A 24,197-nucleotide genomic window follows, 5' to 3' on the forward strand; every position below is an offset into this window, starting at 1 on the left:
ATACTTTGTAATGTATTTTTTATGTGTTTTGTGCAACTTTTTTGTTTTGCGAAACAGTTAACCACAGCTCTGAAGCCGTGGTTATCATTCTAGCGCAAATCGAATTTGCACTCAAGCAATCGTGTTTGCTTTCAACTCGTAATATGAGCAATACGCCCAATGAGCACAAACATCCAAGATAAATCTGTGTATTTTGTTCAGCAGAACCAATGACTGTACCCAGCATAAATTATATGACTATAAAATAGTAGATAAAAACAATGGACATTGAGGCAAAATTCTCTAAGAAGACAACTAAACCACTTGGTGAATGAAAACAGCACTACACACATCAGCCCCAGAAATGACATCTGAAAAAATGCTGTGATTGTCATGAATTTCAATGACAGGTTGATGAAGCGAAATATAGAACAATTTAATACCATCACATCAGTAGGTTTGTTAAGAAACTATATACATAAATGGCTTGTTTAAGAGAAGATAACTCATATGTGCAAATAAGCTATGTAATGTCAACAGTCCCAGTACAATGATGTAACATCCTCCTCAAAAAATGTTCCTGTACTAGAACCTTCACCCAAGCAGCAACAAACCCAGCCCATACCCACTCCTGTGATTCTCAGACATAAGAAAATCCTGACTTTGTATACAAAAAAAATTATGAGATGAATTATCATATTCCACATCACTGGATCTTATAATAAACCACATTTTGACACGTTGCATCTACTGACATTTTGTTGATTTGTATTACATTTAAATCTTTTGAAAACACAAATTTTTCAATTTTATTGTAAACATTTATCAAATTGGTTAAGCATTGGCAAAAGTTTAGAATATATATAACAACAACAAATGTGCTCTTTGATAAAGAAAACATGTAAAATTCCCAAGAGCTAACAATTTTGACATTTCAATAAAACTGACTTGCATGAACATTAATAATTATTTTCATTCAAAAGCAAATGCTCAATATATGGATATATATTTGCTTATTTATTTAGTATAGATCAAATGGTGAGAAATCTATTTTGAATGCACTTAGAAAAGTGGGAATATTTTTCATTTACATCTACATTTACATAAAAACATTCGGCTAGATTTAGAGTTTTTTTTTTTTAAATGATTTTTATTGAGGTTGTTCCAAAATACAACAAAAAAGTTAGTGTTCAATAGCGTATACATTGAGTACATCAATATTTGTTTTGTAGATATGAGCAAGTGCAAAGTTATAAATTACAATACACATTACTATATGCTGTCCAAAGGTCAAGGAAATACTAACAACTGTAGTTCTACTGAACAGAAAAGACTAAAACCTCTTTTTTTTTTTAAATAAATAAATGTGCCTCCAAACCTTCAAGGGCCACTCATGGACCCATGTAAACTTAAGAAATTCTGAGGAGGATCTCTAATGGAATATGCGGTCACTTTTGGACCTGAAATATAGGGGTGTGACAAAACACTCTGATGTCTACTAGGCAAGTGAACCATGCTGAAGTTATAATAGCGGTACATCTTGTATATTGGTGTTACTTGCAGATACATATATGATAACTAGATCCGAGCTGGACAATGTTGGCTTGGTAGATGGGTATTGCCACTCAAATTAGCCTATATCTGGTATGGAGGGAAAGCTTGTGCGGGACATGGAGAAACCTGTAGAATTTTATATATATCGGGGTACCTAGATGTAGTATAGAAAATTGATATTCCACATAAGTGGATAATATATATTTTGCAGGGGTATACGACACTACTGGTATTTTGGTCAAATATTGATACCACTAATTCTCAACCACATAGGTTTGGAAACTTAAATTCTCCGGTAAGCTAAAAAGGTTACAGATTACAGATGTGTCAATGTCACAATATAAAGTATTTTAAAGAGAACAGGTTTAACTTTAAATAACAACATAGTTAAAGAACATGTGGAAAACATAAAATACATGGTTTTGTTAGCACTAGGAGGTATAGGTGGTGCCTAGGAGTAAAATAACATGGCGGGTAGTTGTGATCAGTCAGCAGCTATCCTTAAAAAACTCAGACAATAAGTCCTCATGAGAATAGTAGCTAATTGACTTACTCCAAGTTCGAAGCTGGTAGGGAAGAGAACAATAATCATAGCGCACAGTGTTTCTTTCGGGGTCAGGATTACTGGCTATAAGTTGTGAACATTAGACCCAGTTCTCATATCTACCTCAACCCACACCTTGTCTCTCAACCTGAGGAGCGCTAAGTACAGTGCATAGTCCTGAGTATACAGACACCCAGTTCGAGAGATTACTCTCTTGCAGGCGGCCCACGTCCACATAACTCCAGCGTCTATGAGCAGAAAAAACTTCCATAGCCACGATGCCTCCGGCACCAACAAAGTCTGTGCATGGGTGGATGGAATGAATCTCCCAGTGAAGATCGAGGTGCTCAGGAGTAGTGGATCCAATGCCACACATGTACCTCTTCTGCGTGCCGTCAGCTACCACACAGACATCAGATTGTGGGCCACACAGCCAAACCATGTCACTAACGGTCAGGATCTGCTTCGGTATGGGAGCCGGATACAATGGCAGGATTCCGGATCGAGTATCAAACTGAGCTGCTGCCCCTGCATCCGACTCTCCGTCCAGATGGTGATCACACTCGGCTACAAGCGCTGTCTCCAATTCTCTGCGGGAGCCCAGTCCCAGGCTCCCCTTCAGCGACTGGGTTCTCCCTGATCTGTCAATGACCTCCAGGGGTGCATGAAGGTGTTGCGGTCGGTGTAATAGGTGTTGAGCCCCCTGAGCACAGCAATCACACGGTAAGGTAGCGGTAAGGAGATCTGTGGTATTACTGGGTTGCAAAACCGCCTTGGAAGGGTTGAAAGCCTCTCTGATGGCCTCAATAAGAGCATTGTGATGGGCCTCCAGAACATCCACAAGTGTAGTTAAGAGTCCTTTAGTAGCCTCCATGTTTACGAGTATATATAGCGTGGCTTATAACTGTATGCGTTACGCCAACACATTAGTTGAAATTGTAAATAGCAGCATTAAGAATATGCTCCATAACCCGGTTTCCCGGGGGGGTTATTGTGCAGCAGCCCCAGCTACAGTGATGATCGGCCTTACTGATAATGGCGACCACAATGCAGCTCAACTGAAGAGCATAGGCTGTCAGCAATCATATATTGAGTTCACCCGTGCTTCAAGTCTTTTCAGGGCTGAAATCCTTTCAGGGAACTTCAGGAGACCCTGAACCTGTTTTTTGAACTGATAGTTTGAGTTTATTTCACAAAGGTTAGATTTAGAGCCAGGAGCTCCTCTTAGATGCGTCCGGCCGCTTCAGCTATAGGCTCCGCCCCCCTAGATTTAGAGTTTTGTCGGTAAAGACCTGTGTAGCTAACGCTGCTTTTTTTCCAAACGCACCCTTCCAACAACGCTGGTATTTAGAGTTGTCTGAGGGGCTGCGTTAGGCTCAAAAAAAGGGTGGGTTGAGCCTAATGTAGCTCCACTTCAACCCTCAATACCAGCGTTGCTTACGGTAGTGGTAAGCTGGGAAAACGTGCTCTTGCACGATATCCCCATAAGAAACAATGGGGCAGTTTGGGCTGAAAAAAAAACTAACACCTGCAAAAAAGCAGCATTCAGCTCCTAACGCAGCCCCATTGTTCCCTATGGGGAAACAGTTTCTAAGTCTGCACCTAACACCCTAACATGTACCCCGAGTCTAAACACCCCTAACCTTACACTTATTAACCCCTAATCTGCCGCCCCCGCTATCGCTGACACCTGCATTATACTATTAACCCCTAATCTGCCGCTCCAGACACCGCGACAACCTACATTATCCCTATGAACCCCTAATCTGCTGCCCCTAACACCGCCGACACCTATATTATATTTATTAACCCCTAATCTGCCCCCCCAACATCGCCGTTACCTTACCTACACTTATTAACCCCTATTCTGCAGACCGGACCTCGCCGCTACTCTAATAAATGTATTAACCCCTAAACCCCCGCACTCCCGCCTCGCAAACCCTAAAATAAATTGTATTAACCCCTAATATGCCCTCCCTAACATCGCCGCCACCTAACTTCAAGTATTAACCCCTAATCTGCCGACCGGACGTCGCCGCTACTATAATAAATGTATTAACCCCTAAAGCTAAGTCTAACCCTAACCCTAACACCCCCCTAAGTTAAATATAATTTTAGTCTAACGAAATAAATTAAATATTATTAACTAAAGTATTCCTATTTAAAGCTACTTACCTGTAAAATAAACCCTAATATAGCTACAATATAACGAATAATTATATTGTATCAATTTTAGGGTTTATATTTATTTTACAGGCAACTTTGTATTTATTTTAACTAGGTACAATAGCTATTAAATAGTTAATAACTATTTAATAGCTACCTAGTTAAAATAATTACAAAATTACCTGTAAAATAAATCCTAACCTAAGTTACAATTAAACACTACACTATCAATAAATTAATTAAATAAATTACCTACAATTACATACAATTAAATAAACTAAACTAAATTACAAAAAAAACAAAACACTAAATTACAGAAAATAAAAAAAGATTACAAGAATATTAGGCTAATTACACCTACTCTAAGCCCCCTAATAAAATAAAAAAGCCCCCCAAAATAATAAAGGTCCCTACCCTATTCTAAGTTAAAAAGTAACCAGCTCTTTTACCAGCCCTTAAAAGGGCTTTTTGCGGGGCATGCCCCTAAGTAATCAGCTCTTTTGCCTGTAAAAAAAAATACAACCCCCCCAACATTACAACCCACCACCCACATACCCCTACTCTAACCCAAACCCCCCTTAAATAAACCTAACACTACGCCCCTGAAGATCTCCCTACCTTGAGTCGTGTTCACCCAGCCGGGCACCGATGGACCAAAAGAGGACATCCGGAGCGGCAGAAGTCTTCATCCTATCCGGGCCGAAGAGGACATCCGGACCGGCAGACATCTTCATCCATCCGAAGAGGAGGGGCTCCATCTTCAAGACCTCCGGCGTGGAACATCCTCTTCCTTCCGATGACTACCGATGAATGAAGGTTCCTTTAAGTGACGTCATCCAAGATGGCGTCCCTCGAATTCCGATTGGCTGATAGGATTTAAGGTAAGAAAATCTGATTGGCTGATTGAATCAGCCAATCAGATTCAAGTTCAATCGGATTGGCTGATCCAATCAGCCAATCAGATTTAGCTCGCATTCTATTGGCTGTTCTATTATAGTAGCGGCGAGGTCCGGTCGGCAGATTAGGGATTAATACTTGAAGTTAGGTGGCGGCAATGTTAGGGAGGGCATATTAGGGGTTAATACAATTTATTATAGGGTTTGCAAGGTGGGAGTGTGCGGCGGTTTAGGGGTTAATACATTTATTAGAGTAGCGGCGAGGTCCGATCGGCAGAATAGGGGTTAATAAGTGTAGGTAAGGTAGCGGCGACGTTGGGGGGGGGCAGATTAGGGGTTAATAAATATTATGTAGGTGTCGGCGATGTTAGGGGCAGCAGATTAGGGGTTCATAGGGATAATGTAGGTGGCGGTGGTGTGCAGTCGGCAGATTAGGGGTTAAAAATATTTATTATAGTGGCGGCGATGTGGGTGTGAGGATTCCACTCCTGGTTTTCCCTGTTACTGCAGCTCACCTCTATTCACCTGTATTTAAGGCTTGTCTCCACCCCAAACAAGTGCTTAGTAATTGTGTTCAGGTTAGCTAAGCTCTCTGCACTGTGGTTTATCGTGCCTAAATAGCAAGAGATTAGATTTAGGAGAAAATCGCTATATTGGATTATAAATACCAGCTGCAGCTGGTCTCGGAAAGGACCCTCCTGTTCTACGCTACTGTACATCTAAACTTATAACAGCTCTTCACTCAATATAGCCTCTCTGGGATTGTGTACCATCTCCACAGCAAGGTTTGTTAGTGCCTGTTTAAGCTCTCCCCTCCGGGGATCATAACAACAACACGCTTCACTTACAACTTGCGGTTACTGTGACACCGCCTGGGAAATAATCAACTGAGTAAGTTCTATCAGTTCACTTCTGAACATACGAGCACTTGTCTTACTATATTGTCTCACTGACCGTTATCACTATAGCGGCTAAGGAATCTCAGTAAGCCGTCTTCTCTGTACCGCTACGGAACCGAAGTGACGTCATCGGCTGGGGGAACTCCTTCAGAGTCAGTCACGCCCCTGTCAGTCGCTGCAGTGATCAGCGCTCTGTCTCCTCACTACTCGCCTTGCATTTCTAAAGCCTGTAAGCTGCTGCTGAAGGAAAGACCACACTTAGACACTTGCTGTTTATAGAATAACAAAGGAACTGTACATTGTGACTTTAACTACTTAAGGGAAGCCATTAATTTAGTTACTCACTCTACTTAATTTACCTAATATTGCTACAAAGTTACAGTAGCCACATTTCACCCTATTTTGACACATTTAAGTCATCTGAGAAATTCACTCTGTTATAACACAGCCTATGCCGATACAATAGTCTGTTAACCAGAGTGGTACACACAAAATTTATCTACAACTCTGGCAGTTGAGATCCAATACAAGTTAAGTCTCTACAGAAACATTACAGAATTACTAAGCCATTAACATGGATCCAGCCGAGCTCCCACAAATTGTCTTCAACCTATCCCAAAGGGTAGATCAACTTAGCCAGGGGCTAAGAGAGCTACAAGTGGAGAATGAGACTTTAAGAAAAGTCATTAAAGACAGCATCACTCCAAAACAGACAGCTCATGAGACCCCAGCTGAACCCTTTGTTGCCCCCCCTGATTTCTTTCATGGGGAGAGAAATCAATACAGACACTTCAAAAATGCTTGTCTCCTCAATTTCAGTTTAAAACCCAGGACCTATCCTAATGACAGGCTAAAAGTTCTTACGATGATAAGCTACCTAAGGGGTGAACCTCGCATTTGGGCCGACACTCTATTTGAGACTAACAATCCAGTCTTATCCTCCTTCTCATCATTTCTTGACGTTATGGATGAATTGTATAACGATGCCAACCTGCAATACACAGCTGAGAACAAAATGAGGAAATTGAAACAAGGAACTAGAGCCGTGGAACATTACATAACGGAGTTCAAACAGTACTCTATTGACTCCCAATGGAATGCCATAGCCCTCAGAAATCAGTTCAGGCTAGGCCTTTCTGATGCAGTCAAGGATGAACTAGCAAGAACCGAATTACCAGAGACCCTTGAAGCCCTTATGAGGTTAAGTAGCCAAATCGACAGAAGACTGAGGGAGAGAAGATCAGAACGCCAATACCCGGACCACGCTTACAAAAAGGTTTCCACTCCAAGTCTCCCAATTTCCAGCTCCCCTAGTCCTAGTCCAGGCGGGGCTGAAGCCATGGACATAAGTATCTTCAGGGGTCCCCTTCCTCCAGAGGAACGCCTGAGAAGGAAGACCAAGGGTCTTTGTATGTATTGTGGTGCCTCCTCCCATAGTGTCAAGGATTGCCCTTCTATACCAGTGAAGAAGAAGAGTAAGTACAATACCAACTTTATCTCCCAGATAGTACTTAACAAACCTCTTCACTGTTCTCTAATTTTGTCTTTACAGTGGGCTAGTAAGCATATGACCATTCCAGCGATCGTGGACACAGGAGCCCAAGGGAACTATATCGACAGCTCTTTGGTGTCAACCAATAAAATTCCTTTGATCAAAAAATTGTCTCCTATTTCTCTTTGTGTAGTGGATGGCTCTGAGATTTCATCCGGACCTATTACACATCACACTATCCCTCTTTCAGTCACCACATTAAAAAACCACCACGAACATCTCTCTTTTGATGTAATCACATCTCCCCTCTTCCCTATTGTCATTGGTTTAACATGGTTACAACTACATGAACCCCAGATCACTTGGAAAACACTACAAATACAGTTGAACTCACAGTACTGCCAACAAACATGTCTTAGGCAGTCATTTCATTCTCTGACCTCCACTTCTGAGTCTGTTGTACCACTTGAATACACACACTTCTCAGAAGTCTTCAGTAAAAAGGAGGCAGAAACACTCCCTCCTCATCGCCCTTACGACTGCCCTATAGAGTTAAAACCAGGTACATCCCCTCCTATAGGGCACCTATATCCACTCTGTCAATCTGAACTAGACCACCTCAAAACTTATTTAGATGAAAACTTAAAAAAGGGGTTCATCCGTCCATCAGTCTCGCCAGCCGGTGCTGGAATCTTCTTTGTCCGGAACAAGGATCAATCCCTACGTCCTATCATAGATTTCAGACAGCTAAACAAGATTACCATAAAAAACCGCTACCCACTACCACTCATCCCAGAACTTATTGAGAGACTACGACATGCTACCATTTACACCAAATTGGATCTGAGGGGTGCGTACAATCTAGTTCGTATCAGAGAGGGAGATGAATGGCTCACCGCTTTCAGAACGAGATACGGTTTATATGAGTATTTGGTTATGCCTTTCGGTCTTACCAATGCTCCAGCAACTTTCCAGTTCTTCATAAATGATATCTTCCATGATCTACTCGACACTTGTGTTATCGTTTACCTGGATGACATTTTGATATATTCCTCAAATACAACTGACCACATAAAACATGTCAGCTGGGTTCTGTCACGTCTCCAGGTTCACCGACTTTACGCCAAATTGGAAAAATGCATTTTCCACACAAGGTCTATTGATTTCCTCGGTTATTCCATCAGCCCTGATGGAATACGAATGCAAGAAGCCAAGGTTGATGCAGTAAAATTATGGCCTACCCCAGCCACCAGAAAGGATCTACAAAAATTCCTTGGGTTCAGTAATTATTACAGGAAATTCATTCACAATTTCTCTGGAATCTCAAAACCCCTTACCACTCAAATTGCACTTTCCGTTGGTCAAAGGAAGCTGTGGATGCTTTTGCTTTTCTGAAAGATACCTTCTCTTCCGCTCCTATTCTAAAGTATCCTGACCCAGATCTACAGTACGTTTTGGAAGTTGACTCTTCAGACTATGCACTAGGTGCAGTCCTCTCACAACGCAAAACACCTAAAGATCCTCTATTTCCTATTGGGTTCTATTCAAAGATTATGACATCAGCTGAAATGAATTATTCCATTGGGGATAAGGAACTATTGGCTATCAAGAGAGCACTTGAATTCTGGAGACATCTCCTAGAAAGCACCTCCACTCCCATCATAATATATACTGACCACCGTAATCTCGAATTTCTACAAAACAACAAAACCCTATCTGGAAGACAGGTCAGATGGAGCCTTTTCTTTAGTCGTTTCGATTTCCAAATCATCTACAGGCCAGGATCAAAAAAACGGTAAAGCAGATGCTCTATCCCGTAGAGATCCAAGACCCATTCAGCAACAACCACCAAGTTGTATTTTACCACCCAACAGATTCCTTGCACTACTCTCCATTCCAGTTCAGGAATACGATGCTGCTCTAGCTCTTGAGAACCGAACCCCTTTGAACTCCTTAATCCGGAAAGATGGCTTGTACTTCTATGGCTCTAGGTTATACGTCCCAGAAACACTCAGAGCAAAGCTTATCAAAGAACACCACGACCCACCTCTACTTGGTCATCCGGGTATCAAACACACCAAACAGTTACTAACCAGAACTTATTGGTGGCCATCTATGGAAAACAGTATCAAAGATTACATTCACCGGTGTAACAGTTGTATAGTATCGAAACCTGAAAGACAACCACCATATGGACATCTCATGCCCTTGGAAATCCCTAACTCACCCTGGTCTCATTTAGGCATGGATTTTATAGTTGACTTACCACCCAGCTCTGGACAAACGACCATATTAGTCGTAACAGACCACTTAACTAAAATGGCCCATTTCATTTCATACCACAAATTACCTACTTCTCTAGAAACTGCACATTTGTTTCTAAACAACGTTGTTAGATACCATGGTTTACCAACAGCCTTAACCACTGACAGAGGAAGTCAGTTCACTTCAAAGTTCTGGAAAGCACTCACGAACATGCTTCAAATTGAACAACGACTAAGCACTGCCTTCCACCCCCAGACGAACGGCCAAACGGAAAGACTAAATCAATGGCTTGAACAATATTTACGTTGTTACTGTTCTTACCACCAAAACAAATGGTCAGCCTTCCTCTCTATGGCTGAATTTTCATACAACAACACTATTAATAGCACCACCAATTACTCCCCTTTTTTCGCAAATTATGGCTTCAATCCTAAATTTAGTATCCAACATTCTTCCACAGAAAATACACCTTGTGTTGATGAATTGATACAAAGGTTGGCTGAAAACTTCCAGCATATAAGGACAAATATTCAGCATGCACAAGCGACCCAGAAAAAGTATTATGACTTACGACGGAGAGCCGCCCCTAAGTATAAGGTAGAAGACTTGGTGTGGTTGTCTACAAAAAACATTAAATTACACCTACCTAGGAAAAAACTGGCCAGTTTGTTTATTGGTCCATTCAAGATTACTCGTATCATAAACGAAAATGCTGTCACACTCGATCTGCCAGATTCCTTGGTAATCCACCCGACGTTCCACGTTTCATTGCTTAAGCCTTATCTTGGTCAAATTCCTCCTATACCTCTCCTTCCTCCTGACCCAGTACGACTAGACCCTCAAGTCTATGAAGTTCATGATCTCCTAGATTCGAGGTATTCGAATGGTGAACTTCAGTACCTTGTGAGGTGGAAGGGGTTTTCTTCCGATGAGGACTCTTGGGAACCCCATACCCACATAGATGCTGGACAACTTATTTCAAGTTTTCACAGACGTTATCCACATAGACCGAAGCATCCAGCCGTGGTCGGCTTGCTTGAGGGGGGGGATCTGTGAGGATTCCACTCCTGGTTTTCCCTGTTACTGCAGCTCACCTCTATTCACCTGTATTTAAGGCTTGTCTCCACCCCAAACAAGTACTTAGTAATTGTGTTCAGGTTAGCTAAGCTCTCTGCACTGTGGTTTATCGTGCCTAAATAGCAAGAGATTAGATTTAGGAGAAAATCGCTATATTGGATTATAAATACCAGCTGCAGCTGGTCTCGGAAAGGACCCTCCTGTTCTACGCTACTGTACATCTAAACTTATAACAGCTCTTCACTCAATATAGCCTCTCTGGGATTGTGTACCATCTCCACAGCAAGGTTTGTTAGTGCCTGTTTAAGCTCTCCCCTCCGGGGATCATAACAACAACACGCTTTACTTACAACTTGCGGTTACTGTGACACCGCCTGGGAAATAATCAACTGAGTAAGTTCTATCAGTTCATTTCTGAACATACGAGCACTTGTCTTACTATATTGTCTCACTGACCGTTATCACTATAGCGGCTAAGGAATCTCAGTAAGCCGTCTTCTCTGTACCGCTACGGAACCGAAGTGACGTCATCGGCTGGGGGAACTCCTTCAGAGTCAGTCACGCCCCTGTCAGTCGCTGCAGTGATCAGCGCTCTGTCTCCTCACTACTCGCCTTGCATTTCTAAAGCCTGTAAGCTGCTGCTGAAGGAAAGACCACACTCAGACACTTGCTGTTTATAGAATAACAAAGGAACTGTACATTGTGACTTTAACTACTTAAGGGAAGCCATTAATTTAGTTACTCACTCTACTTAATTTACCTAATATTGCTACAAAGTTACAGTAGCCATATTTCACCCTATTTTGACACATTTAAGTCATCTGAGAAATTCACTCTGTTATAACACAGCCTATGCCGATACAATAGTCTGTTAACCAGAGTGGTACACACAAAATTTATCTACAACTCTGGCAGTTGAGATCCAATACAAGTTAAGTCTCTACAGAAACATTACAGTGGGGGACCTCGGTTTAGGGGTACATAGGTAGTTTATGGGTGTTAGTGTACTTTAGAACACTGTAGTTAAGAGCTTTATAAACCGGCGTTAGCCCATAAAGCTCTTAACTACTGACTTTTTTCTGCGGCTGGAGTCTTGTCGGTAGAGGGTCTACCGCTCACTTCAGTCAAGACTCTAAATACCGGCGTAAGGAAGATCCCATTGAAAAGATAGGATACGCAATTGGCGTAAGGGGATCTGCGGTATGGAAAAGTTGCGGCTTGAAAGTGAGCGTTAGACCCTTTCCTGACTGACTCTAAATACCAGCGGCTGGCCAAAACCAGCGTTAGGACCCCTTAACGCTGCTTTTGACGGCTAGCGCAGAACTCTAAATCTAGCCGATTGATTTGTATTTGCTTTACATCAGTATGCCGATATCAGTGTATGAGGAATACTCATAAAATAATATTTGAGTGTTAGTTGTTTTGAGACCATACTAAAATAAGTATTCAGATTGTCTTATTACATTTTTGTACATTTTTCCCTTTTTTATTTTTACTAAAATATCTTGATAAACATTATAAACTTTTATTTAGCCATGACAACTATGAAGAAGATAACATGAATTCAGATCCTTTGATTTTCATACATTACTCCATGTGTTTTCCCTCATATAATAAATATGTATTGATACAGATGGATTGAAAAATACATTGGTATATGTAATATTCCTTACCCTTTTAAGTTAACATGTAAACAAACATAGTGATTGGGCTTTAATAGTGGTAACTACATTTAAAGGGATAGTCTAGTCAAAATTAAACTTTCATGATTTAGATAGAGCAGGCAATTTTAAGCAAATTTCTAATTTACTCTTATTATCAATTTTTCTTCATCCTCATAGTATCTTTATTTGAATGTAAAGGTGTAATGATTCCTTGTGAGGATCTGGAGTACAAGTAGTAACGTCAAAACACTGGAAATAAGTTGATCCTAGATTGCTTGTCAGCAGCAAGGATAAGGTGTCTGTATACAGATAAAATGCACACACAGCAGCTGAGGTGCTTTAACACTGGAAATCAACCCTGTAAAAGCTGCAGCAAAATGAGGTGTGTCAGACTGCACTTGCTTGATTGGATGACACACAAACAAGAGACCAGCACAGAAAGAAAGGCAAAGTTACAAATTAACTTTGACAAATACTCCTTTGTTGCTTCAGAGAAAAGCTCCTGCATGAACAAATTTCCAAGCAAAGTGAGAAGGATCCTCCTACTATTTAAAGGGGAAATAATTAAATTAGCCAACCCATCCTTAAAGAGGCAGTACATGACAGAATCCCCCTGTCAAGAAACACCTCAGGGGTTTCATGGCTTAGGGCGGTCAGGGTGACGTCTATGAAAGAGAGACACTAATCGATCTGCCGATAAGTTGACTGCAGGTTCCCACAAATCTTTTTCATGGGAATAACCCTTCCAATGGATTAAATACTGTAAGATACCTCTGTATCTTCTGGAATTGAGTATGTCTGATACTTCATATTCTTGTTCATCCAATATAAGTGGAGTAGTCAGACAATTTATTTGATTCCTTAAAGCTATATACGGTTTTAGTAAAGATACATGAAATGTAGGGTGGACTCGCATAGTTGGTGGTAGATTCAAGGTAATAGCATTTTGATTGATAATCTTGACTATTTCATAGGGTCCAACAAAAGAAGGATTAAGTTACTTAGAAGATATCTTTAACTTTAAATATCTGGTAGACAGCCAAACTCTATCTCCTACTTTATATTCTGGTGATCTTTGTCTTCTTAAATCATAGTAATATTGTTGTTTTTGTTGTGCTTCTTGAATGTTTCCTTTAAGGACTTATAAAGTTTGAGAAATTGAATTTATATAATCCTCAACCATTGGAGAGTTGGATTGAATTGTGGAGTCAAGATGAAATGATGGATTGTACCCGTAATTAGCGAAGAATGGTGAATATTTTGTTGATGAGTTTTTACTGTTATTATAGGCAAATTCTGCACATGGTATTAGTTCTGCCCAATGATGTTGTTGGAATGAACAGTGTTATCGTAGAAATTGTTCAAGCCATTGATTAGTTCTTTCCATTTGGCCATTCGACTGAGGATGGTATGCAGTTTATAATCTTTGTTGAATCTGTAACCTTTTACATAATTCTTTCCAAAAGTTTGAAGTAAATTGACTTCCTCAGTCGGTTGTTATAGATTTTTGTAATCCATGTAATCGTACTACATTTTGAGTGAATAATTCTGCGGTTTGTGCTGCTGTTGGTATTTTTTGTGTTGGTATAAAATGTGCCATTTTGTTAATTGATCTACTGCAACCATTATTGTGGTGTTGTTAGAAGATGTGGGTAACTCTACAATGAAGTCCATTGCTATAGATTCCCAAGGTCTGTTAGGGATTGGTAAACTTATCAGAAATCCATAAGGCTTTTGAATGTCAGGCTTAGTTTGTTTACATATAGGACATGATTTGATGTAAGACGTTATGGTCTCTTTCATGTTGGGCCACCAACACTCTCAAAAGCATCTGCTTTCCCGTTGTTGGCTCCTGGCCTATAAAGAATTAAGTAGTTGAATCGAGAAAGGTATAAACTCCATCTTACCTGACGAGCGGATAGTGTGCAGGTTGTTTGTAAATATTCTATATTCCTGTGATCAGGGAATATGAGAATTAGGCTTATTGTTCCTTCTAATAGGTGCCTCCAATGTTCTAATGATGCTCGTATTGCCAACAATTCCTTTTCTCCTATCGGATAATTCAACTCTGCTTGTGGCATGCATCTGGAATAGTATGCCACTGGGTGCAGTGGTTCCTTTAAGGATTTTCTTTGAGACAGAATGGCACCTATTGCTACATCTGATGCATCTACTTCCATTGTATATTGTAGATTTGGATCTGGATAATGAAGGAGTGGTGCTGTTGTAAAATTTGTTTTTAGACAGTTAAAAGCAGTTTGTGCTTCTGTTGTCCAGTGAAAGTGTGATTTATTCCCTGTTAGTTGTGTTAATGGTTTGACTATATGTGAAAACCCTTTTATAAATTTCCTATAAAAGTTTGAGAACCCGATAAATTTTTGTAATTGTTTTTTAGTCTTGGGTATAGTCCAATTCGTTATTGCTGAAACTTTGTTGTCTTGCATTTGAATTCCTGTTGGACTTATTTTGTAGCCCAAGAAGCAGATTTCAGTTGCATGGAATATACATTTTTCTGATTTTGCATATAAATGATGTTTACGTAAACGAGTAAGTACTGAGGTGACATGTTGGATGTGATCTTTTAAATTTTCTGAGTAGATTAATGTGTCATCGAGATAGATTATCATATATACATCGAGTAGATCCCTAAAAATATCATTAATACAATTCTGGAAGGTTGCTGGGGCGTTGCAGAGCCCGAATGGCATCACAGTGTATTCAAATAACCCGTATCTAGTTCTGAAAGCTGTGAGCCATTCGTCGCCCTCTCTGATTCTAACTAGATTGTATGCCCCTCTTAAATCTAATTTTGTATATATCTTGGCTGTACTTAATCTTTCTATTAATTCGGGGGTAAAAAGTAAGGGGTATCTGTTTTTAATAGTTAACTTATTAAGGCCTAGATTTAGAGTTCGGCGGTAGCCGTCAAAACCAGCGTTAGAGGCTCCTAACGCTGGTTTTGGGCGCCCGCTGGTATTTGGAGTCAGTGATTAAAGGGTCTAACGCTCACTTTTCAGCCGCGACTTTTCCATACCGCAGATCCCCCTACGCCATTTGCGTAGCCTATCTTTTCAATGGGATCTTTCTAACGCCGGTATTTAGAGTCGTTTCTGCAGTGAGCGTTAGAGCTCTAACGACAAGATTCCAGCCGCCTGAAAATAGCAGGAGTTAAGAGCTTTCTGGCTAACGCCGGTTTATAAAGCTCTTAACTAACCCAAACCCCCCTTAAATAAACCTAACACTAAGCCCCTGAAGATCTTCCTACCTTGTCTTCACCATCCAGGTATCACTGATCCGTCCTGGCTCCAAGATCTTCATCCAACCCAAGCGGGGGTTGGCGATCCATAATCCAGTGCTCCAAAGTCTTCCTCCTATCCGGCAAGAAGAGGACATCCGGACCGGCAAACATCTTCTCCAAGCGGCATCTTCGATCTTCTTCCATCCGGTGCGGAGCGGGTCCATCTTGAAGCAGGCGACGCGGATCCATCCTCTTCTTCCGATGTCTCCCGACTAATGACGGTTCCTTTAAGGGACGTCATCCAAGATGGCGTCCCTCGAATTCCGATTGGCTGATAGGATTCTATCAGCCAATCGGAATTAAGGTAGGAATTTTCTGATTGGCTGATGGAATCAGCCAATCAGAATCAAGTTCAATCCGATTGGCTGATCCAATCAGCCAATCAGATTGAGCTCGCATTCTATTGGCTGTTCCGATCAGCCAATAGAATGCGAGCTCAATCTGATTGGCTGATGGGATCGGCCAATCGGATTGAACTTGATTCTGATTGGCTGATTCCATCAGCCAATCAGAAAATTCCTACCTTAATTCCGATTGGCTGATAGAATCCTATCAGCCAATCGGAATTCGAGGGACGCCATCTTGGATGACGTCCCTTAAAGGAACCGTCATTAGTCGGGAGACATCGGAAGAAGAGGATGGATCCGCGTCGCCTGCTTCAAGATGGACCCGCTCCGCACCGGATGGAAGAAGATCGAAGATGCCGCTTGGAGAAGATGTTTGCCGGTCCGGATGTCCTCTTCTTGCCGGATAGGAGGAGGACTTTGGAGCACCGGATTATGGATCGCCAACCCCCGCTTGGGTTGGATGAAGATCTTGGAGCCAGGACGGATCGGTGATACCTGGATGGTGAAGACAAGGTAGGAAGATCTTCAGGGGCTTAGTGTTAGGTTTATTTAAGGGGGGTTTGGGTTAGATTAGGGGTATGTGGGTGGTGGGTTGTAATGTTGGGGGGGGGGGGGTATTGTATTTATTCTTTTACAGGCAAAAGAGCTGAAATTCTTGGGGCATGCCCCGCAAAGGGCCCTGTTCAGGGCTGGTAAGGTAAAAGAGCTTGTAACTTTTTTAATTTAGAATAGGGTAGGGAATTTTTTATTTTGGGGGGCTTTGTTATTTTATTAGGGGGCTTAGAGTAGGTGTAATTAGTTTAAAATTGTTGTAATATTTTTCTTATGTTTGTAAATATTTTTTTATTTTCTGTAACTTAGTTCTTTTTTATTTTTTGTACTTTAGCTAGTTTATTTAATTGTATTTATTTGTAGCAATTGTGTTTAATTTATTTATTGATAGTGTAGTGTTAGGTTAATTGTAGGTAATTGTAGGTAGTTTATTTAATTATTTTATTGATAGTGTAGTGTTAGGTTTAATTATAACTTAGGTTAGGATTTATTTTACAGGTAAATTTGTTATTATTTTAACTAGGTAACTATTAAATAGTTCTTAACTATTTAATAGCTATTGTACCTGGTTAAAATAATTACAAAGTTGCCTGTAAAATAAATATTAATCCTAAAATAGCTATAATATAATTATAATTTATATTGTAGCTATATTAGGATTTATTTTACAGGTAAGTATTTAGCTTTAAATAGGAATAAGTTATTTAATAAGAGTTAATTTATTTCGTTAGATAAAAATTATATTTAACTTAGGGGGGTGTTAGAGTTAGGGTTAGACTTAGCTTTAGGGGTTAATCCATTTATTAGAATAGCGGTGAGCTCCGATCGGAAGTTTAGGGGTTAATAATTGAAGGTAGGTGTCGGCGATGTTAGGGAGGGCAGATTAGGGGTTAATACTATTTATGATAGGGTTAGTGAGGCGGATTAGGGGTTAATAACTTTATTATAGTAGCGCTCAGGTCCGCTCGGCAGATTAGGGGTTAATAAGTGTAGGTAGGTGTCGGCGACGTTGTGGGGGGCAGATTAGGGGTTAATAAATATAACATAGGGGTCGGCGATGTTAGGGCAGCAGATTAGGGGTACATAGGGATAACGTAGGTGGCGGCGTTTTACGGAGCGGCAGATTAGGGGTTAAAAGTGTAATGCAGGGGTCAGCGATAGCGTGGGCGGCAGATTAGGGGTTAATAAGTGTAAGGCTAGGGGTGTTTAGACTCGGGGTACATGTTAGAGTGTTAGGTGCAGACGTAGGAAGTGTTTCCCCATAGGAAACAATGGGGCTGCGTTAGGAGCTGAACGCTGCTTTTTTGCAGGTGTTAGGTTTTTTTTCAGCTCAAAGAGCCCCATTGTTTCCTATGGGGGAATCGTGCACGAGCACATTTTTGAGGCCGGCCGCGTCCGTAAGCAACTCTGGTATCGAGAGTTGCATTTGCGGTAAAAATGCTCTACGCTCCTTTTTTGGAGCCTAACGCAGCATTTGTTTGAACTCTCGATACCAGAGTTAAATTTATGGTGCGGCCAGAAAAAAACCCGCGGAGCGTTAACAGCCCTTTTACCGCCGAACTCTAAATCTAGGCCTAAGTTCCAGATAATCTATGATGGGTCTTAATGATTCATCTTTGTTTTTCACGAAAAATATTCCAGCACCTGCTGGAGAAGTACTAGGCCGAATAAAACCTTTTCTAAGGTTTTCATCAATATATTCTTTTAAATGTCTTAATTAGGGTTGTGATAAAGGATAAATTTGTCCGTAAGGAATAGGTGATCCTGGACGAAGTTCTATGGGCCAATCATAACACCTGTGAGGTGGTAAGGTTTCTGCTTCACGTTTATCAAACACATCTACAAATTCTGTGTATTCTGGTGGAATAGATATTTCACTTGTCTGGAAAATTAAGGATAGATTTAAACAATTCTCTTTACAATATTGTGAGTCAAAATCTATATTTGATGTTGCCCATTTTATATTTGGCTGATGTTTCTGCAACCATTTTAACCCAACGACTATTGGGAATAATGGTGAGAGTGTTATATCAAACTATATAAATTCCCTGTGTCCATTATTTGTTATAACTGTGAGGGGTGTAGTTTGATGTGTAATAGGACCTTTAGATGAAAGTGTACCATCAAAAACACGCAATACTACTGGATTTGCTTTTTGAACTTTTGGAATTAAATTTTTTTCTACAATACTAGAATCAATGAAAAGGCCGGATGCTCCTGAATCAATGATGCTTTAGTATGAATCTCTTGGCGATCCCAACGGAAGGGAGAGAGAAATTTTACACTAAATGGGAAGTTCAGGAGATAAGGAAAATGAAAAATAATCATCATTAGTGTTACCTTTTTAGACTTTGACAGCAGAGGACATTATTTTACCTCGTGGTCTTTCGCTGCACAGTAGAGTGCATTATTCTTTTTATAGAGTGTTATTCTTACGTCTTCTTATTTTCTCCTCTGGTTTGAGAGGTCCTCTGACAAAACCTACATCCCTAGGTTCTTCTGATATTATTGGAGATGGAGAACTAGAGGATACTGAAAACTTATATTTTTGGTAGTCAAAATTTCCTCTTTCTTTTCGCCTCTCACGTAATCTTCTATCTTCGTCTTTTATTCCTTCTGACAGTCCCAACCTAAACTGATTTTTCAATGTCACAGCATTCCACTGACTGTCCTTTGCCCATCTTTTAAAATCAGCTATATAGTCTTCATCAAACCTTTTGTTTTGTTTCAAGGCACGCATGTTATTCTCTGCTGTGATTTGCCTCATGGGATCCTCATAAAGTAAGGCATTGCGTTAAAGAATGCATCTAATGAATCTAAGACAGGATCGTTAGACTCAAATAAACCATTCGCCCATGATCTGGGCTCTGCCTGTAAATATGATATCACAGTTAGAACCTTTTGTTTTTCTGTAACATACTTTTTTGGTTTCATAACAAATAATAAATAGCAAGCATTTATTTTTATTTTTTTATTTTATTTTTTTAAATAAATTTTTTATTGAGGTGATGTACAATAACATAGCAACAATACATATGTCCAGATACAAAACCAGTTTAGAATAAACATCTATACCATTCTAACATAGGAAATAGGCTGAGTCTAAAACAATTAGGTGCTAGTGAAATAGTCATAATTGCCATGTCAAACCTACAACTATACTAAGTATTTGCGAATGGGAGCTTGGACTGTATAAAGTAACAAAACAGCAATTCTAGCAATGAGAATATAGGTTCTGGCTGAGATTATATAAGTGTGTCTGGGGTGTGCAATATAAGATGTATGATATATATGGTTAAAAGTAAAAAGAAAAGACTTGCGAATGATAAAGGTAACTAACCGGAACATATGTTACAAAAACCTATTTTTGTAAAACCTTTAACTTAATACAATTGAGAATGGTCCCCGTCTTACTGCGTAAACCATAGTGTAGGTTATCTATTCAGAGTGTATTGCGGCCAGATGGGGGTTAGTGTCTTGGTTTTATTTTTTTTTGGGGGGGGGGGGGGGATTCAGCGGGCCAGAGCCGCTCTGGTTAAAAAAAACAAGGGGGAAAGAGGGGGCGTGTCCGGGTGTTTGGGGGGTATAGTGTTATCACTATGATATGGTTTAGTAGGATAACATATAAAGAAGTTAGCATATAACAAGAGTGAGGGTATATTTCAGGTTATCAGCCCTCATCATAAAGTAATACTGTCCCTATTAAAGTGTCCTCAGAATTATATATGAAATGTTACAAAGCCATGGATATTTAAATTGACAGCATAACATCTCACAGTATATCATAACTAGCCGACTCTAACTCTGCTATTACATCCATAGGGGAGATTCATATAGAGCTGATGTAATGTGTAAGTAGAGGGCTGAAAGGGATATCCCCTGATATATAAAACCGCATTCTGTTAAAATATTATTCATAAATCATCAGGGAAGAGTGATGTGAGTTGTTGTCTGGGAGATGCCAGAGGCATGAATTTTAGCATGGTACAGTGGATAAATACAACAATAACTAGAAATCTAGATCATAATGAGTGTGTACAAATATAACATTAACACAATAATAAAGTATACATAAACAAAACCTTGTTCTTTCCTCAATATATGTCCCTGAAGGGGTAGGTAAGGTTTTGAATAGCCTCTAAGAACTTGCTAAACTATTGTCATAGGCAAACGGAGCTATAATTTGAGCATCACAAAGTAGCATGGAGAAGAGATATGGAACTCTAGTTGTTAGGGGGCCACTAATTCTGGGAATGGAGTATAGAGCATAAATTCTGCTGTAGGTTATCTAGATTATAAATATGAACCTAGTAGGTGATATAGAGGACCCGAGAGTAGCATGGAAATGGATTGCACATTAAAGGGCATCCTAATGGTTAGGTGTGTAAGGCTACCAAGAAAAAAGGTTCCTTTCAATAACTTAATATTTGAAATAGGTGGATGGAGTATAGCTAACTATTAGGGGATTCTGAGTAGGAGTTTCCTATAAATGGGAGTAACCCAAAGACTCATCAAAAGCGTGGGCTATGGCTGTAGAAGTACATTATTCACCTAAATGACATCATAAAGACTAATAGATAAAACATATTTAACTGCTCATCCAATAACTTGGGTTCGATACTGTTAACGAGATATATTGCTCCTAGTAGTATTCTTAATAGAATTATTTCAGGGTGCCCACAACACCCAAATTATACCTTAGGGCCAAAGTGAAGTTAGATCATATTCCAACCTCCCCAAGCCATCTCGGATCAGGGATAGCTCATCTCTAAGTGGGGTATATTGGTATTTTAGACCATAATGGAAACTAGGCATAATACACAGTTAATTTTTGTCCCTTTGGTAATATAGACTCGCCCTTTAGGTGACTGCGTTAGCAAAATATTAGTAAAATTAATTATGTGTATTCAAGGTGAGGGGTCACAGGGAATATATACAAATCTGGACCGATAGCACTTTCTCAGCCCCTAACAGGGCACAAGTATTATAGTTAAGGGATAAACCTCATTTACATCATGTATAACAATTAAGTGAGTAGATAGGTCAGCGTAAAGGTTATTCATTGTAGATAAGACCACTATAGTACAGGCTCAAATATGGTATTATATGCTGCTCCAACGGATACTCATAAGAGGCTAAACATTGTACGGTATTTACCCTTGCTCTCTATTGGTATAACATTTCTAGTTAAGTTAGTTATACTGACATTTATGATCCCAGACTAGGCACCTGCATAATAACCATCATGAATAAGTTATAGGTAAACTAGGGGATTCAAGACAGAATAGTCAAATAGGCTCAACCTCAAAAATATAACAACTATAGGCAACTAATAAAGAGGAATACGAGTTAACAGTATGGAGTGTAAATGCCTCCCCACATCTACTGAAAACCAGAAGAACAAGGATAAGTTAAGAATTCTGTGGGTCTGGTGTTAGCCAAAGACTCGTGTCGTGTGGCCACATGGAAACAGTCATACAGTTATGGAAAAACCAGATCCTTCCAGATCATCAAATGGGCGTCCTGATGTATACATAAAAAGCAGTATAGTCCCTTTTGAGAGGTACCATGAAGAGCCTTATCGAATATAATGAAGTAAAGTTACCTCACTCCACAAAGAAAGCTCCTCATGTAATTACCCAGCTCAGTGTGTAGTGTAGTCAATGCTGGGAGGAATTATTTACAATAGAAGTTCTTGAGAAAGGATAGGGGAAAGGGACAGAGACGAAAAGTAAACTTAATAATGCAGAGGTGATCATTGTAAGTGGTAAAAAAAGATTAAGGCAGTTCTTTGGAGGGCTACATAGTACATTCTTGTGTGACCAGGAGCCAAATGCATACTTTAAGTGGAAAGTGTGCAGGAGAATAGCTGATGTTTGGGACTTGCGTGTCTACCGATCCGCTACTGCCGAGTGTATGTTCCTGGAGTCCAAAAAGAAGTTGCAGATCCTTTGTGGGACCCTCTTTCCAGGTCCTCGTGTAGCTTCGGAACGTTGGCAAGACTATTGAAAAGTGCGCCCTAATTCTGTGCAACTCCGTTAGCTCATGGCCGAACAGCTTGCATTCACCCTCTGGACACCGCGGGAGGTCTCTGCAGAGTACGTGGTAAGATCCGTTGCTATCCGGTTCCCAAGGGAAGCTTGACACTCCAGCGGTTTCAGCAGTGGGTCTGCTCCAGAACATATACTTCGCCAACTCTGAGTAGCTGTGGGTGACGAATCTGTGAGCGTGGGGAAGGGCATACTACATGGTGAGTTTTTAGCCGGCAAATTAGGGACCAGCCTCCGCTTCAGCTCGTATCCAGTGGCTGTAGATTGCTTAGGTATCTGGCATACGGAGGCAACAAATTTGCTAAGTTCTCTTTTAATGTCCCGAAAATAAGTAGACATTTGTTCCTGAACTTGATGTTCCCATAGATCCACCGCCTTCAGTAGGTGACATCCATTGCTGCTAGCCACCGAAGTAGTCATTGTGGAGGCTGAATATCTTACTAGAGGTCGTGGCTTTACCGCACTGATGTGTAAGTGGCCTGACTTGTCAAATAGATAGGGGGGGCAGCCGAGGCTCCGGGCTCTTACAAGGCCTTAATTGCGTGCTTCGTTAGTTTTAGTCTGCCGAGTATAATTTTAGTACCAAAGTTATACTCCCCTGTTGCTCAGAACCTACATCATCTCTTATCTTTGGGAGAGAACTTGGGTTGTGGGATTAGTAGAGGGTAAACATCGGATTTATCGGTGCTAATATTGAGCCGTAGTCAGAATGCAGCCATCTTGGTTGGTAGCTGGACACGCCCCCCAATAGCAAAAATTTTTAAAGTCTCTAAATTGACTTCTCTCTCCTAAGAATTTATCCGGAGGACTTACCATAGGTTCTGGTGTTTGTTCTGTAGAATGTGTTCTAGTTGCAACTGTGTATTTAAGGATAGCCTTTAAGGTCTCATTTTCAACCTGGAGTTCTCTTAAACCTTGAGTTAATAGGTCCACTCTTTGGTTCAGGTTATGTATGTGGTTTGTGAGCTCTACAGGATCTATTTTGGCTTGGAAATATGTAATGATTCCTTGTGAGGATCTGGAGTACAAGTAGTAACGTCAAAACACTAAAAATAAGTTGATCCTAGATTGCTTGTCAGCAGCAAGGAGAAGGTGTCTGTATACAGAGAAAATCCACACACAGCAGCTGAGGTGCTTTAACACTGGAAATCAAACCTGTAAGAGCTGCAGCAAAATGAGGTGTGTCAGACTGCACTTGCTTGATTGGATGACACACAAACAAGAGACCAGCACAGAAAGAAAGGCAAAGTTAAGAATTAACTTTGACAAATACTCTTTTGCTGCTTCAGGGAAAAGCTCCTGCATGAACAAATTTCTAAGCAAAGTGAGAAGGATCCTCCTACTATTTAAAGGGGAAAGAATTAGCCAACCCATCCTTAAAGAGGCAGTACATGACAAAAGGTTAGGAGCCGGC

The sequence above is a fragment of the Bombina bombina genome, chromosome 6, assembly GCF_027579735.1.
Source record: "Bombina bombina isolate aBomBom1 chromosome 6, aBomBom1.pri, whole genome shotgun sequence".
Classification (NCBI taxonomy): Eukaryota; Metazoa; Chordata; class Amphibia; order Anura; family Bombinatoridae; genus Bombina; species Bombina bombina.